At 35.8% G+C, this 18,540-nt stretch overlaps 1 protein-coding gene and 1 long non-coding RNA gene across 7 annotated transcripts in view; one reads left to right on the forward strand and one right to left on the reverse strand.

Moving 5' to 3' along the window:
- Positions 1–18,540, reverse strand: part of LOC117431120 (phospholipid-transporting ATPase VB-like) — an 82,998-nt gene that overhangs the window by 60,046 nt on the left and 4,412 nt on the right. For 3 of the 5 annotated variants that reach the window (XM_058996269.1, XM_058996270.1, XM_058996267.1), the window contains exon 2: positions 14,852–14,902. The exons of 1 other annotated variant lie outside the window; for it this stretch is intronic. The gene's annotated coding sequence lies outside the window, so the exon portion shown is untranslated. Of the gene's footprint in view, positions 1–14,851; positions 14,903–15,033; positions 15,099–18,540 lie in introns of those variants that run through there. One more of the 5 variants, XM_058996271.1, reaches the window with a different exon arrangement.
- Positions 1–18,540, forward strand: part of LOC117431453 (uncharacterized) — a 50,788-nt gene that overhangs the window by 5,551 nt on the left and 26,697 nt on the right. The window lies entirely within an intron of this gene.

Below are 18,540 nucleotides of genomic sequence, written 5' to 3' on the forward strand. Positions count from 1 at the left end.
GCGGTACTCAGAACTGGCTTTACATTTAGCAATGTTCTTTCATAACACCTATCTGGAGAGCAATGTCTAAATTTATGACTAATACTTGAATTTATCAAAAGCCAATGCAATTCTTTTTGGTTCTACGGGGAAACAGTGCTGCATTATAAATGTAGATTTTTTTAATCCAAGGCTGAAAGAGGCACGGAAGTTACCCAGTTCAAAAGATGCTAAATCCTTTAAAACTGTTAGACTATGAGAAAAGAATGAACAGGGATTAAAAGGATGTTTTTATTACAATATTGGTCTTTCATCTAAATGTTGTAGTCCTTTCAAATTTCAGATTTCTTTTGTTTGTAATTTAATAGTACACAGGGAAACTACTGTTTTATTAGATTAAATGGAAAAAAATGAATAAATTTGGCATTGCTTAAAATTATTTGCATTGTGTTAAAATAATCTGGTAAGAGGCTTACAGGAACTACCACTCAAATGTCTCTGGGATACTGCAATTCACCAATAACCCTGCAAATGGAGAGGCAGCTAACAAACTATGTAATTATTATTTAAGACAGCCAGAAATGTGCAATTAGCTTTACGGGCAAGAAGATTGATTTTATTATAACAATTCCCAGAGTAATCCATCCAAAAAAAAAAAACTTTTTATTAATGAAGATACTTATGACAGCTAAATTTATTTTTGAAGGCAATTGTTTCCTTTAAATTGTTTTCTTTACGTCTTCCAATTCCTCATTTCTCAGCTGGTAAACTAATATCAGTAATATCCATGTTCATGATTTTAAGAATCCAATGATTGGAAAGATTGGCTTCTGTTAATGCTGCAATACCGTGATCGAATCAAACACTTCCACTTCCACATAATACAAACTGCTACCAACGACCACACCCACCCGATTTACCTTTATACTGTATCTATTTAAACTGACAGTGAGCTAACGGTACTCAATGACAATTGAGGAAGTCCAAGCAGTGCATGGCATTTTCTGCATGAAAAAATACAATAAAAAAGGTCATCAGTTATTCTCTTAAACACTACTGTTTATAGCTTACGGGTTCATAAAACATTGGCTATAAAATCCTTCAGCAAGTGGTACTTCAACAGCACATGCTTGATTTATATTTGAATTAAGTTTGTGAGTAGGATTACTGCAGTATTGCAGATTTTCTGCATGCTCATGGCCAATTGAAAACAACTACACATTATTTACTGCAATGAGGTTCTTAAACATTGATTACACACCCTCAACAATTTAACAGCTGTTTTCTCACTGCTCTTACAAAATGAACAAACAGCTTGGCTTCCAAAAACACTTCCTTAATTCCAATAATAAATGTATTGCTGATTAATAAGTGCACATGGTCAAGTACTATTTCTCACACTTCTTTAGTGTGTACTGTTTAAAAGTGTTACGTACACTACAGTCATGTCACACTTCATTCTATTAGACCTTTCCAAAAGCATACAAAAACAACATTCTCATTTAAAACAGAAAACTTCAGATCCTTATGCATGCCATTGTTATTCTTGTCTGCTTTTATTAACAGCCAATAGCACTGCATTGCATCATCAAATAGCTTCCAGCCAGAGTGGCACCAGCAAACCACTTCAGCCAAGAATCTCTCATCCTAAAACAGAGTCAGTGTTGTGCATTCCAATTGAACTTCAGGACACACTCAGTTATTAAACCTTTAATTAAAATGAAAGGCGGTTGGCTAGCATGGTACAGCAAATTGAACTAATCATATCAAATATGACACCAGTCTTTTTTTTATTTTGCTTTAATCACAAACAACTGATGTTACTGCTGAACTCTCCGTATGGGTCAAGATGAGTACATGTAAAATTCTGAAGAATGTCACCTTGAAACATAATTTATTTCAGTCAAGTCACTCTGCATCATGCTCCGAGTAATCGCATAGACGGCTCTTGTTCAGTTTGTTCAGTACATGCGTACAAGGAACCTCAGAGCTAAACATCTAACTTACCAGGCATTGCAAAGTTTTAAAATGGGACAAACATTATCTTGCAAATTAGACTATCAAATATCTTAACTCATTTTCAATGGCTTGGTACTAGGAAAGTCATTCCTCCGAATTAAGCATTTGTTATATTTTAATTGCTATTAAAACACAATTCTGCATAGTCGTACAGCGAGTATTGTGTTTATTTCACTCATGAGGATGACCTATACCCAGCCCCCCTTTCAGGGATATTCTCATTCATGGAATAAACACACTACCCCATGAACTTGTGAGGCTGTGTGGTCCAGTGGTTAAAGAAAAGGGCTTGTAAACAGGATGCCCCCGGTTCAAATCCCACCTCAACCACTGACTCATTGTGTGACCCTGAGCAAGTCACTTAACCTCCTTGTGCTCTGTCTTTCGGGTTAGACGTAGTTGTAAGTGACTCTGCAGCTGATGCATTGTTCACACACCCTAGTCTCTGTAAGTCACTGCGGATAAAGGCGTCTGCTAAATGAACAAATAATAATAATGAACTTTCATGGAATAGCCTCTAGTTTATTCATTAAACAGGCTGTTTAAAGAACACTTTTTCTTTGTTTAAAGCACCCAGATGCTGTTTGCTTCTACCACCTAAAATACAATTCATATCTTAAAAAGAAAAGAGGCTACTGTATAAAAGGGACAAAAAAACACAAAAGGCAAAAAGAACAATGCAATCTATTGTTTAACTGTCTGGCTGAGTAAACATCCTCAACCTATTTTTCCTGTTCTATGCTAAACAGGTTCCAGCCACACCCAGGATGAACAGTCACGTTTGTTTTAAATACTAAAGGTAAAACTGCAATTTGTCAAGTATCGACAACATGTCTTTAGCAATGTCTTCATTGGTTTAAATATCACAAAGAAAACAATACGGTGATATATTTTATTGACCAGTGCTACACATAGAAGAATCTTCAATCAGGACCACCGAGTGAGAAAAGGTTATTTGATGCTAGATATGTCAATGCTTGCTATGTAAAATAAACACACTCAACATACATGGAATGTGAGCATAAATTTGCAATGGCAGTTTAATGGTGGATCACACAGGCACCCCTATTGCATATTGACTATTCAACACGTAACTGAACTTCAATAAAAGTGGTAATCATAGAACACAAAATAAAGTGGAAACAAAATCGCACTTTACAAGCCAAACCCACAGTAAATGCAACACGCAATATGCATTGTAACTTATTAATAAAATCGTCAAATACTGCATTGCATGGTTCGTCTCAGCATGAAGCACGAAGAGTCTTCAGCATAACAACTGCATTATAAAATTCTCTTCCTACCTGCCTCGGTCCAATTAATTTGCAATTGAATGGGAAAATGTTTTTTTGACAGAGAAATGTTTTTTTTTATGGTTTTAATTTCCCACTGTGTTACAGCCTACAAACTGATGGAAATCACTGTAACTGTTCTAGTGGGAAGCAAGCTGTGTAAAAAAAACATTAGAATCATCGTGACTATCCTGAAGAATCCATAAATGAATAAAAACACACAAGAAGTCAACCAGACAAACTGGAGCTATCACTGCATCAATGTATGCCAAGCAAACCATCATATTTCACATTTTAATTTAGAAATTCCCTACAACAGTATTTTAAAATAGCCCTTCTGTATCTATCTATATATCTTGGATGAATCTGTAAATGAAGATATATAATAATGATCCATGGAATTCAAGGGTACTAACGCCCCATTTTGGCTTTATTTTATTAAAAATAATTGCAAAATGCATATACAGACAAATCAATGTAATAATAATAATAATAATAATAATAATAATAGTAGTAATTAAAATAAATAAATAAAAAATTGTTTTTAAATATATATATTATATATAATAAATTAGGTTAGAATTAAGTAAACAACCATAACATTTTAAATAGCGTGTAATAAGCCACAGTTACCACTCCTCTTGCTGGTTGTGTGTATTTATTATTTCATACGAATGTACATTAGGTGGCAGCTTAGTTACACAATTCATACCATTTCTCTGTAACAGACAGGAATGCAAGATATGATCTTGCTTCATTTTCTCTGGTGTTTCAGAAACAGCTTCACCCACTTGCTATAAATAATAGAGCATGGTGGACCTCAAAGCACTTTCAATATACAAGAAAATACAGAAGATATCGTCAATGAGAAGAAACACAGAGATTATATATATATATATATATATATATATATATATATATATATATATATATATATATATATAGTGCTCAATTCATTTGTCCAGTAGAATAAACCACTTGCATGTTGCAAACAAGCATTTTTAGCTATCTATAATTTTGAGTTGCTACGTTACCGAAATCTGCAGGCAAGATAGGTTTTTAAAACGAATGATATAAACATGAATATAATACGAGTAGTACAGAGCTTTCACACAAGAGCATTTTGTAATGATCTGAAATCAGATCAATTGGGGGATCGATTATAGCTTTTCAGAACACAAACAGTATCCACTGTAAACCACGGCAATTCAAATTAACCAACGCTTCTTCTCACAGACATATTCCCTGAACTTCTTTCATTCCAAACTCTTTGCTACCCGACTCACTGATGACTCTGGTCACTTACAGTATACCAAATCCAGACTGTGATGAATCAGTGTAGTCTTTAATGCTGTTATTAACTAATGCCATTTTAGTTTACATCCCAGTCACTTACCAGATTACTCCAGACAGCTTCAGACTGGGCCACGACAGCAGTGCTCACCCACTGTACAGCCAAAATAGCAAAAATCAAGTACACAAAGCAAGACTTAAATATATTCCATTAAGAGTGCTTTACACAGAAATGGCCCACTTTATGTAACCATATAACTGCAGTGTGTAGTAACTACATGTAGAATTACATTTTTATTGCAGTTACAATGTACTGTAGTTACTCAGTCACTGTTACAGTAACAGTGTTATAGTACCTATATTTAATAGAACCGTAATACAACATTCTGTCCATAAAAACTTTATGAAAATTGTCACATAACAGTAGCTCTTCATTGGGAAACCAAGTAGTTCTACTGAAATACAAATACAAAATAAAAACATTTCCAAGATGTTTGGAATATATTCTAAACATCAACTGCAAATATATTATTTTACTTTCAGACAAAAGTTTGAGATATTGCTGTTGGGGGTACCGCACAGCCGGAACTCAGTTTGGACAATACTATACAACAGGTGTCAATCTTTAAAGATAGCTTCCTACTCGCTGTCAATTTGGAAGATGCTATCCACCCATCATGTCTCATTGTATTTTCTCTCTTTGGGATCAATGTGGTGGCAGATGGTGCACCCTGCTTGAAGGTCTGGGCTGGCAAGGCTACTGAAGACTTTTCAAACTGTGACCTAGCTAACAGTATTCCCAAAACTCCAGTCAACAGATCACGTATGAGTTTTGTGGGGCAGAAGACCCCCCGCTAGGTATCATGTCATCATCACAAGCCAATCGGAGCACTGCTTTTCCTTCGCACAGAACAATTACCTACATGACTACATTCAGCTGCTGTACAAGACAAGATAAATCACACGCTGATATAAATAAGAGTACATGCACTGCCAGTGGTTGCCATATTGTCATAGAAAATATATGCTTTGGACAATCTGTGAAATAAACAGTAGCTAGGCTACAGCACATTGCTAACTTTTCTGTTTATTTATTTTTGTACTTACGTTTGACCTCAGCTACTATACAGGCAGTGCCCTATATTACACAGTCCTCTAGAGCTTGTAGCCTCTAAAGGCTTATGCATTACATCCCCCTCATAATAATGTATAACACACAAAAAAAACCTGCCAACACAGGTTATTAAATATTTACACACAGGACAATGACAAACTGGTTTGTTTAATTAGTATCAAAACACGGGGATAAAACATTGATCAGAAAATATTTCAAAAATACTTTTAGCATAATCGTCTTTTTTTACCATGGGAATTTAATCTTCTTTTGAAACAGACGACTACAATATTGTAAAAAAAACACCTGAAATCAAGTCCTGATTTTGAGAACACATTTATTTATTTATTTATTAAGTATTACATATTACTGCAACCACACATTGTTAAAGTGTTTTGTGGATTTTTTCTTTTGACCGAGCAGAGATTGTGCATGTATAACCTTTTGGCTTTACATGTCTGCCATGCAGTATTTGCCACAACATCCTTAGAGAAAACAATTCTCCTACAATTCAGGTGGCAGCTGGTAATGTACCATCCAAAGAGAAACTACAAGTAAGGCTTGATCCTAGAATGACACTTTGAACGAAGAGAGGGTGTTAGGACAAACCAAAGCACATTTAGCAAACTGAATTCATTAATAGATTTGAAAGAAAAATACCATTACAAAGGGAAAAGACACAAAAATGTGAGACTACAAAGTGACAGTAGTACATAAAGTAAGATTTAGTGAAATCATTGTATTTGCTCTATGTATTTTAATGCAGTTACATTGAATTAAAATCAACCTTCTCTATTTGTGTCAGCCATTTATCTCTTTGAATACCCCTTCAAATTTCTAAAATTGACATTAGCTGCAGTTCATGGATTGTTTAGTATTCAGAGCTTTTTGGAGCCACTATATATGTTTTATGCATTTTAGCAGTATTGCGATACAGCATATTTATTATGTAGTACAGTCTCCTTGCAGAGACTAATGGAAACAAGATTCACCCTGCTGCATTAATTTTGCAGATCAAGAAAACATCTTTTAAATGAAGCGTGACAAAAAAAAAAGAAAGAAACAAAATTTATTTAAAAGATAATTCAACAAAATGACATCCAACAATCTTTGAATGTCTGGGCTCAAATCTGACTCTGGTCAAACACAAAATGAGTTTAGTGATCTCGACCTAGTCCCCAGAGGAAATCCACAAAACAAAACCACCACACATTTCAGCACAACTGTATGACATTGCTTGAGATACTGGCCTTGGAGTGAATGGCAGGATCTATTCAGGTCAGACCTGAGGTGGGCTCACAGAACAGCCAGCGTCATTGTCCCTCGCCTTTTACAAGCACCAAATCCACAATTCAAAAAAAAAAAAAAAACAGTGTTTATAATTGAACTACAGTGGACAATAAAACCCAAGTAGACCCCAATACACACATTTATTTCTCTACACAGTATTTCTGTAAATACAGTTTACTGGTCCAGTAGGTTGTGGATATAAACACTCATCAAGACATTTTTATGGATGCAGGCCTTCACATCTAACACTACAGAAAATACATTTACTTGCCGGTATGTTTGAGAGCTTAAAGGAATAGAAAAAAACAATGTGTTAAATTCCAGAAGCATGAGTAGTATTTGCAAGTGTTAGTAAACAGAGTGTGTCAGACTACTGTTTCAAATCTGCTTGCTTTCACAAAGCTTTCCCTCTTGGGGACTTACACTGTCTCCAGCAGCTGACAGGTAACATTTACCCCTAGTCACATTCAATTCCGCAACAGGACAAGTATCAAGAATGTCATTCCTCGGGGGCCGAGACCAGGAGAAAGACAATTTAACATAAAACCAATTAGTCAACAACAAAGAAAATCCACGTGGGCACAAATACCGGCCTACCCAAGTCCAATTTTGAGAGATTTTTTTGGTTATTTGCTTGTATTTTATACTTCAGTTTGGAAGGTTCCGATAGTTAAATGACAATGTTGTAAAATAGTGTAATTCCGGTAGTGAAGGTCTTTTTTAATGGTTTACTGAAGCATTAATCAGGTCATGTGATCTACCACACAGGAAGTGATATACCATGAAAAAACCTTTACATTTTTTTTGTTTAAATCGACTTAAATCTGTCTAAGACCATCTAAACAATAAAAACTTCAACCAAGAAAAGTGAACTAGTTCTAATACTAATAAGAAATGGGTTTCAACCTAGTCCTTCAACCCTCAGTTCCACAACCCACCACATATTTCATGTTAACCAAAAATTCCAGAAGCATGAGTAGTATCCTGTTGTTCATTTGTTTTGTTTGTTTTTTTTCCTATTTGTATGTCGTATTCCTTTTTGCCGATTGACCTTCAAAACATGGTGCAGAAGTGAACATTTTCCCCAATGGAATAGGGAACCGACATGCACTCAGAACCCAAAACAACCTCTGCATTTCCTTGCTATTATCACAGATTTCAACTCCCTGTATTTGCAAAGTTATAACTAAATGTTTCACGTGGTTTATGATGGAAGAGAAATCCAAACGTGACCCTTGTGAGGGCTCATAGAACAGCAGACAAGTGCAGAGTGTGGACCCCTGAACCAAGCCAAAAATGAGTTTACCAAAAACGTACTACATAGCAAATGTTCCAATAAAGCCTGGTCAAATCTGTATTTATTTATTTTTCAGCCAGTCATTCAGCAGAATTTAAAGCATGTGTTTGAGGCACAATATTGCTTTTCACCGTAATCTTCATAAAATAGAGCAAACTGCATGTTTTCTTTCTGTCCCATTTCAAAAGATTGATGACACACCTCTGTTACTATGCAATCCATCCTAATGGTACTTTACACTTCTGGATTCTGCTGAGATTAACCGGAATCTGACCAACCATCACTCCTCGGCTTGCCTACTTTATTCCAAAGTATGGATTTCTTTCTTCATCCTTTAATGGTTCGTCTCATTTAGCCAGTGGATTTATATGAGGATTTAACAGTTTAGCTCAACTATTTGGATTCTGTAACAGTTTCCTTGACTTGTACAGTCAAGACCTTTAGCCAGTGGCAGTCTTTTGAAATCCCATAACTTTTTAATTTGGTGTGGCAGAAAATGCTTTACTTTATACCCAACTGGGTGATGTACACTGAATAAAGACAGCACTTGCTTTCTTTAAAAATGGAAACTAGCTCTAAAAAATGATGTGTAAGGAGTTTCAGTTGTACCAAATTTAAACCAAAACTAAATGATTCCAGTAACGTTATATGAAATAGATACCCACTCCCAAGCATAAGCATACAATACACCTTAAGCAACAGCACCCAAGCTGAAAGAAGACCATTCTGAAATAGCATTGGGTTTGTTACATGTGAAGTGTAACTGCAATCGGATCCAGGGATACCATGGCAAAAACATTAGCAGACTGCAGTAAAGCAGAAATCCTGGTAAAGCAATCATGGATCCCCAAGGTAGAATAATGACAAGGGTAGAGCAGACAATATGTTTAACAAAATCATTTGGAGTCAATATCAATGAACTTTTGCTGTTGCACTCTTCTTTATTTTCACTTAACAAATTATATTTTCGATCCACCACTGTTTAGATAGATTGAATAGACCCCCCAATGTTTATTATAGGATGCATTCCCTTTACATTATACTATGCAAAGCAGACCCATACATTGGTAGAATTTCCCTTTGTATACTGCAGGGATTAGCTACTGTATTAGAAAGCAAGGGATAACAAATAATTTACACATCATTAGTGGAAATTCAGTACTAGGAATGAGCAGCTGCTGCTAATGTACTTTGGACATTCCTGTAGTGCATAGGTTATAATTAGGAACACATAGATGCAGTGCTGTCCCATTTGTCAAGAGGGGTTGTAAGCATCCCTAGCCAGCACAGCTGTTTGAACACACAACATAAAATAGATGTGCTTCTCAGCAGAACAGATCCCTCGCCACCATCCGTCTTTAAATTGTGCTCATAATATCTAGAGACCGTCAGCTCCAAGATGAAACACACATGTATTGACAAGCAATAAAAGCTCAGAACTGCCCAGAAATGTAGCATCGGTGGGGATACAAATACATCATTTTCAATTTGTGTTGCCAAAAGCAGAAATGGTATAAAACATCTATGTTGTGAAGTAGGCTTCAATTGCAAAATGCAGTCATTTTCAAGTAAGACCTATAGGGGCAGATTTTCTACGTTGGGCAAACTGGCCATGTAATAAATGTACTATGGAGTGGGCAATTTCCCTGCAGTTTGCCCTGAGTGGAAAATATAGGCCAACATTGTTACATATACTGAAATATGCATTCACTTCACTGACTTACTTCTGGCCGGTAAGCAGATATTACATTTTTAAACATTATCATGCTAAAGTATGTAGGCATGCTTCCTGGCTTAATTTCCTCCTGGGTTGTACTAAAATGCACTAAAGAGGCTTGAAGAGGGTACTTTTGAAGATTGCCATTATTACTGCAAAAACTTTGAGATTTCTTGGCATTGTTAGTTTTTACACTTAAATTAATAACATGCTACTGCATCAGCCTAACCGCCTTCCCTGCATTAGTCACATATATTATAAGGGGATTAAATATCCATGAAATGTTTTTTTTGTATTAATACTTATTAATGTTTTATTTTGAACCACTCAAACAATTTATAACTCAATTAGCACATCCACAACAGAAAGTGAAGACTTCTGTTATATACTAATGTCATGAACAGTATTTGTTTTACTGTACTTCAAAGATGCAAGATGTATAGCAACACTGGTCTCAAATGTGCAGTTTTGAAAGAAACGCATGTTACTGCAAACATGTATTTATATTTTAAAACATGATATCTGCAACTTCACAGTGTTAAATACATCCCTGTTTGTAAGCCTTGCTTTCAGGTAGTGGTATATTTTCTTGTTCATTTCACTTGAAGCGTTACATTGGCCCCATCCCTTCAAGGTCAACTGTCATAAACCAACCTGCTGCTTTCCCAATTGACTGTCATGCTTTCAGCCAGTAACATGCTTCGACCCATGACTTAGAAAATAAAGCAGCAAGAGACTTCCTAAAAATACACCACTCTGAGAAATGCTACGATTCTTTCAAAACTGCACATTTCTGACATATGAAGCAAATGGAAGTGCGAGAAATAGATGATTTATGAAATTATTTTGTTGCTACAAACACTACTAATGAGCTATAGCTTTAATAACTTGAAGAACACTCAATCACAGATTCTAAAGTAACACTTCCATTCCCTTTAGGTTGTGCCATCTAATGAAGTATTGCAACTCCTTCACTGTTCAATCTCAATGACCTCTTTTACGGCGTACATTTTCAATTTAGACAAAAGGCATTAAAGGTTGGGGCAGTTGACAGAGGCACGACATTTGTAAAAGATAGTAAGATATCTGAACATAAAAAGTTAAAAGAGAATACAATTATAATGATAGAACATACCCTACAAATTAAGAGCCATGTTAATGTTAACAAGGGTTGCACCACAACAAATTACTGGCAAGAATTACCAGACTATATATTTTGGAAACTTAGCTCCAAGCAGAGGTGGGCTTTTACTGTATACTGCAATGGCAATCATTTGATAATCATTTTATACATTAGGTACTTTAGGTTTTTTATATATATATATATATATATATATATATATATATATATATATATATATATATATATATATATATATATACAGACATGCTCAAATTTGTTGGTACCCCTCCACAAAAAACGAAGAATGCACAATTTTCTCTGAAATAACTTGAAACTGACAAAAGAAATTGGCATCCACCATTGTTTATTCCATATTGAATAGAAATCAGACTTTGCTTTTGATTTTTTATTCAACATAATATTGCAAATAATAAAACAAATGAAAATGGCATGGACAAAAATGATGGGACCGCTAACCTAATATTTTGTTGCACAACTTTTAGAGGCAATCACTGCAATCAAACATTTTCTGTAGCTCTCAATGAGACTTCTGCACCTGTTAACAGGTAGTTTGGCCCACTCTTCCTGAGCAAACTGCTCCAGCTGTCTCAGGTTTGATGGGTGCCTTCTCCAGACTGCAAGTCTCAGCTCTTTCCATAGATGTTCGATAGGATTCAGATCAGGACTCATAGAAGGCCACTTCAGAATAGTCCAATGTTTTGTTCTTATCCATTCTTGCGTGCTTTTAGCTGTGTGTTTTATCCTGTTGGAGGACACATGACCTGCGACTGAGACAGACCTTTCTGACACTGGGCAGTACGTTTCGCTCCAGAATGCCTTGATAGTCTTGAGATTTCATTGTGCCCTGCACAGATTCAAGGCACCCTGTGCCAGGCACAGCAAAGCAGCCCCAAAACATAACCAAGCCTCCTCCATGTTTCACTGTAGGTATGGTGTTCTTTTCTTTGAAAGCTTCATTTTTTCATCTGTGAACATAGAGCTGATGTGACTTGCCAAAAAGCTCCAGTTTTGACTCATCTGTCCAAAGGACATTCTCCCAGAAGGATTGTGGCTTGTCAGTATGCATTTTAGCAAATTCCAGTCTTGCTTTTTTATGTTTTTCTTTCAAAAGTGGAGTCCTCCTGGGTCTTCTTCCATGGAGCCCACTTTCGCTCAAAAAGCGACGGATGGTGCGATCAGAAACTGACGTACCTTCACCGTGGAGTTCAGCTTGTATCTCTTTGGCAGTTATCCTTGGTTCTTTTTCTACCATTCGCACTATCCTTCTGTTCAATCTGAGGTCGATTTTCCTCTTGCGGCCGCGCCCAGGGAGGTTGGCTACAGTTCCATGGACCTTAAACTTCTTAATAATATTTGCAACTGTTGTCACAGGAACATCAAGCTGCTTGGAGATGGTCTTGTAGCCTTTACCTTTATCATGCTTGTCTATTATTTTCTTTCTGATCTCCTCAGACAACTCTCTCCTTTGCTTTCTCTGGTCCATGTTCAGTGTGGTGCACACAATGATACCAAACAGCACAGTGACTACTTTTCTCCATTTAAATAGGCTGAATGACTGATTACAAGATTGGAGACATGTGTGATACTAATTAAATAAACGAATTAGTTTGAAATATCACTATAATCCAATTATTTATTATCTTTTCTAAGGGGTACCAACAAATGTGTCCAGGCCATTTTAGAATATATTTGTAGAATAAGCAATAATTAATCTCTTTTCACAGCTACTTTGCTTTATTCTATGACATACCAAAGGCATGCAAGTATACATGATAAAATAGCTTTTAATTTCATCACTTTTCAGGAGGAATGAAGCATTATTTCAATGAGCTGTAAGGGTACCAACAAATTTGAGCACGTCTGTATATATAGACACACACACACACACACATTCAGAAACTTCAGTGGCAGTAAATATTTTTGAAGATTACTTAAAATGTGCCGATTTTAGCTTCAGGCCTTTTCAACTATTGTGCAGGCTATCAAACCTCAAAAAAATATCTTCACAAAAAATATAGCATTAAACCTGCTTGATTCAGGAACCAAACAATATAAAAACCTTTTTATTCGAGAATTGAAGTTTGAATTTAATAGATTTCCTTCAATCAGAAAATGTGAGCCCAGTGTAGACAAAGAACCAAAACCGCCAAAAGGGATGACTGTTTGAGCTGTATGTCTTTTATTTGAAAGTCCAATGGAGGATTTCCGTTCTGTTTCTCTACACTGGAGGCAGCAATATTATGTTTATCGTGGCGCATGTCACTTTTTATTGGAACCTGACAAGCTGACAGGTGCAAAGAATTTCACTAAATTAACATGCATTCCTCCACACTTACTTTCTTCTGCTATATCCGATACCTCATTAACTAGGCATTATACTTTACTTCACCAGATTTCAATTCGGCAGATCATCTGGTTTACAAGCATATTGACACAAATGTTACATATTATGCAGTGGTGCCAATAGGTAAGAAATACATTTTAAAAGCCTTGGTTATCACTTCTTTAACCTCACATGTGAAAGACGAATAGATCCAGAAAAGATATGGAAGTGTGACGTGTATGTATGGAAAAGATATGGAAGTGTGAATATGTATGGAAGGGTGACACGTCTGCCAATATGAGTTAATTAAAAGCAGATCAAACGAGTATTTTTAAGATCGAGATTATATGCTTTGCTGGATACTGGGTTAACAGTAGATGGTAAAAAAATACATCATTAAACATCAATTATCTCTATGAAACTCTCAATACTGTAGCTTTAGAAATAATAACATCATCTGCTTGAGTAGTAATTAGCTAGTACAATTGTGAATATAAAATAGTATTTGGTGGTTTTGTACTAAAATTTTTCAATGATAGTGATTAAGGAGAGGTAAGAGCTGCAATTACAGATAATTAAGTGCGGTTGGCACCATTGTTTTATTCTATTTAAATTGCTACGGCTTTAACTGTTCTAGCTAGTTGATTCATGTCATCTTGTCCTTATGCAGATAAGGGATTTTTGTTATTTTACTGCAGTTAAAATGTGATACATTAGGCAAGAAACAGGCCTTATTTTAAAAGGGGAAGTCTTACTGGGGATTTTTAAGATACATTATTTACAAATGCGCAACAAATCAGTTTGCAATAGCAAATAAAATATCTGAAAAGCATGCTTGTCTCATTACACTAGTTCACATGGTCTGACGGCTGTGCTGCAAGTACCTGGCCAGTGAGCTCTCACATTGTGCGCAGAATGGCGTTGCAAAGAAACACGGAGAGCTCCTTTAAAAAGTCAGTTGTCACTAAAATGTGTACCCACTTGAACTGTGATCAAATGAACTGGTTCTCATTAATTCAGTGGCTGTGAAACAGAGGTCAAACCGACTTGTTTAACATCACTCTATTGAACCCAGTCGAATGTCGGTCTCGTATTACGCACAGATTTAAAAGTGAACTCATGGCCGCACTTCAACATAATTTTACAGTAGGATTCTTTTGAAGTGGAGACCCATGGCTTGTGTTTATAGCAGCAAGCAAGGACTAGTTAGGGGCTGTACAAGCTGTTTTCACAAACTAAAAACAAGAGACACGTGCCAAGACTTTACCCTTTAAAGGGAACTAATCTTTGGGTCACTAAGAGAGGGTAACTAGACTGAACCCCTTGTAAAGATAAAACAGATATTTGTGTATACTCTGGCCACAGGTATTTTATTCCTCTCACCTTTTCTTCTGTACGGGAAGTCTCTGACATCATCTTAATAGGACTGAGAACCTGCAGAAGACCAAGAAAATGACATCAATTATATTACATATCAATTATATCTGAAATTATATATATATATATATATAAACAATAGTAGGTTAAAGAAGTGATAACCAAGGCTTTTAAAATTTATTTCTTACCTATTGGCACCACTGCATAATATGTAACATTTGTGTCAATATGCTTGTAAACCAGATGATCTGCCGAATTGAAATCTGGTGAAGTAAAGTATAATGCCTAGTTAATGAGGTATCGGATATAGCAGAAAAAAATAAGTGTGGAGGAATGCATGTTAATTTAATGAAATTCTTTGCACCTGTCAGCTTGTCAGGTTCCAATAAAAAGTAACATGCGCCACGATAAACATAATATTGCTGCCTCCAGTGTCCTCCATTGGACTCCATTGGACTTTCAAATAAAAGACATACAGCTCAAACAGTCATCCCTTTTGGCGGTTTTGGTTCTTTGTCTACACTGGGCTCACATTTTCTGATTGAAGGAAATCTATAAAATTCAAACTTCAATTCTCGAATAAAAAGGTTTTTATATTGTTTGGTTCCTGAATCAAGCAGGTTTAATGCTATATTTTTCGTGTAGATATTTTTTTGAGGTTTGATAGCTTGCACAATAGTTGAAAAGGCCTGAAGCTAAAATCGGCACATTTTAAGTAATCTTCAAAAATATTTACTGCCACTGAAGTTCCTGAATGTGTGTGTGTGTGTGTGTGTGTGTGTGTGTGTGTGTGTGTCTATATATATATATATATATATATATATATATATATATATATACACACACACACACATCTGTATCTATACATCTGTATATCTATATATCTATATCTATATCTGTACATTTTATCCAATAGTTTAGCCAAACAGCAATTTGTAATCAACACAACATTAGGATAGTCTGCCTTTTGAAAGACTAGTAGCATTATTTTGTGTTCAAATACAGTGCATATTTTAGAAAAGTTAATATGGCTACAAGGACACACAGGAGCTCAATAAGGCAGAGGGTCGATATGGATACAAGGATGTAAACGTTAGCATAAAACTGCAGCGTCTTGGTAAAGGAAGCTGATGTATCAGTAAACACTTCTAAGCCTCTTTGGCTGAAGAACAAGGTACTACAGAAACATTATGTGAATAATGTCTATGTGCTTCGCAATAATAGGATTATAAAAAGGATTAATGGATTTGACGTAGAGCGGATTCCATCAAAGTAAAGGCAGCTGGATTTCTCTTAAGGCTGAATGAGTAATATGAGAAACTACAAAACACACAAGAAAGTCATTTAAACCCCGTAGCAAATGTCACCTTTAAATCATACAGAAGTGAACATGTAGCCAAATATACACACTTTATCAAATGTACTAATTAACACAATAAAAATGTACTAATTTTTATCAAATCAAATGTACTAATTAACACAATAAAGTATTGAGTGTGGGTTGCTTATTTTCAGTGTCAAGGTTGAAAACATGCCTTTAACCCTTTAGCCCACATTTCAAAGGATGCAGGAAGGTTGCACGGACGGTGACAAGTTGCAGCCACAGGAGACACCTTTACTGAGCAAGACATTGGAGCTGTTATTTAAAGGGCTGTGCCAATGGACAAGCATGCTTTACTGAAGGAATTGATTGTATCATTTCCTTGGCCTTTTGTTCCTTATTGAATGCTAGCATCCCGACAAGAGACAGTATTTGCATAAAAAATAAGCTTGCACCTCTTGACGTCAGTTTCTTTAATATTGAAAACATTAGCATTCATCTTTAATGGAAGCTCTTGTTTCATTCAGACATTTAACTCTGGCATTATCAAGCAGCAAATCTTCTTACACTGATGGAAATGATCTCAACTGTATTTGCTGTACTGTATTTGTACAATAAATATTATGTATCCCCGATGCGCTCCAAAAAGTCTAATTAAAAGTAGTTATTTATTAAGCTAATTCAATATTGCATATCTGTTTAAACTTACAGTGTAAAATAAAATGAGTTTCTGATAAACACATTTTAGTTGGAAAATCCATCAGATGGGGATGGCTGTAATTGCAGTGGCATGGGTGATAAAACAGGTGCATTCTACTTTTAAATTAAATCGAAGAGTTTTTCTCTTTTTTCTTTGTCATCATGTTTGTAACGTCACTGTAGTGTACATTGGCAGCTTGGTCTGCGAAATCAGACATTAGTCATTAAATTTGCATACAACTTAAGAGACTTCTTGGTGAGGTAGGTAATATAAATATTTCAGTAAGGAGGAAGGAAGAAGGTGGGAAGTAAGGCAGAGAACAGTGGTCCTTACACACTGTGTGAATTGCAGGTGATTGTGTTTACATGTGTCCCACTATAAAGATCTTTTCAATTGTGCACATTTTAAAAGACCCTATTCTTGACAGTTTTAGCTGTGTTTGTACATGATCCAGCTCTGCTGTATGATGACTGTTCATGATGAGAGTATAAAGAAATGTTTCTGTAGTCCTGTATTATACCATTACGAGCCAGGCATTTGATCAGGTGTTTAAGTTTGAGAAAAATACATAGAAACACACACACACACACACACATATTTTAGGGGTGTACCCCAATATCTAAAAATATAAAAAGACAGCTATTAAACCCACATCAGGTATTAAACCCACATTTAATTTCAACACAACATCTGTAGGACTTTAATGTTATTTTAAGCATGCCTCAACGCCTTGAATTTCAATTTAATTTACACTTCTAGAATTAAAAATGTGAGGCGTCACCATGTGGCATTCTTAAAGCATATCAATTTAAAAATAAACAACCCTGCACCCCTGAATCAGTGTAAAATCCAAAAGGTTCCAATTATATATGGGAAATAAAGTGTGAAACTAAAGTTGCTGTATTTATGATGTGGAGTAAACTAATGCATACGAATCACAGATAACTCACTGCAGGTCTCGCCAAGAGTAATATCTTAGGATGCAAAAGCGTAATTGATCTAAATAAATTACCCTTCATGAAATGAGCAGGTGATTAGAATTTACATGTACAAATCTTCAGAAACTTACTGTGGTAACAATTTGTTTTAGGCCAATAAATCTGCTTTCAGCAGTTTCCCCAAATAAACCAGTTTATAAACATATATAAATATATGCCTAAAGAGAACGACAGATGCTAAGCAGGACTGAACAACAATATAGGATTCCTCTAAGGAACGTTAGGGGCTACATGAAGAGGTGTTTGTGGTTAATCACTTCAGGATTAGGACGCAGTCAGGTATTAAGAAGTCATATTGTAGGTTGAAGTTGCTTGACTTTCCATATGTACTGAGAGCTGATCACAGATTAAAACATGTTTACTATTGTAATGCAGGGTTTAGAAAAGTTAATGGCTATGTTGCCAGTCCTGGAGTTTGGGCGTAATGTGGGCTAATTGCAGTCTGTCAAATTAGTGAGGTACTGTGCTGTAAAAAGTGAGATGGAAAACTTGGTGGTCTGACTAGGTTACCATATGACTCCATGTACAGCAGGACAGTTCAGGCTTTTCAACTCACATCGCAATGCATTCTGGTAAATTTACCTGTCTCAGGTACCTTTCCCAGCAGGACTACACTTACCAGCATGCAATGGGGTGTGAGGGTTAGGGTTAACCTGAACTGTCCTTGTGAACATGG

The sequence above is a fragment of the Acipenser ruthenus genome, chromosome 22, assembly GCF_902713425.1.
Source record: "Acipenser ruthenus chromosome 22, fAciRut3.2 maternal haplotype, whole genome shotgun sequence".
In the NCBI taxonomy this organism is placed as follows: Eukaryota; Metazoa; Chordata; class Actinopteri; order Acipenseriformes; family Acipenseridae; genus Acipenser; species Acipenser ruthenus.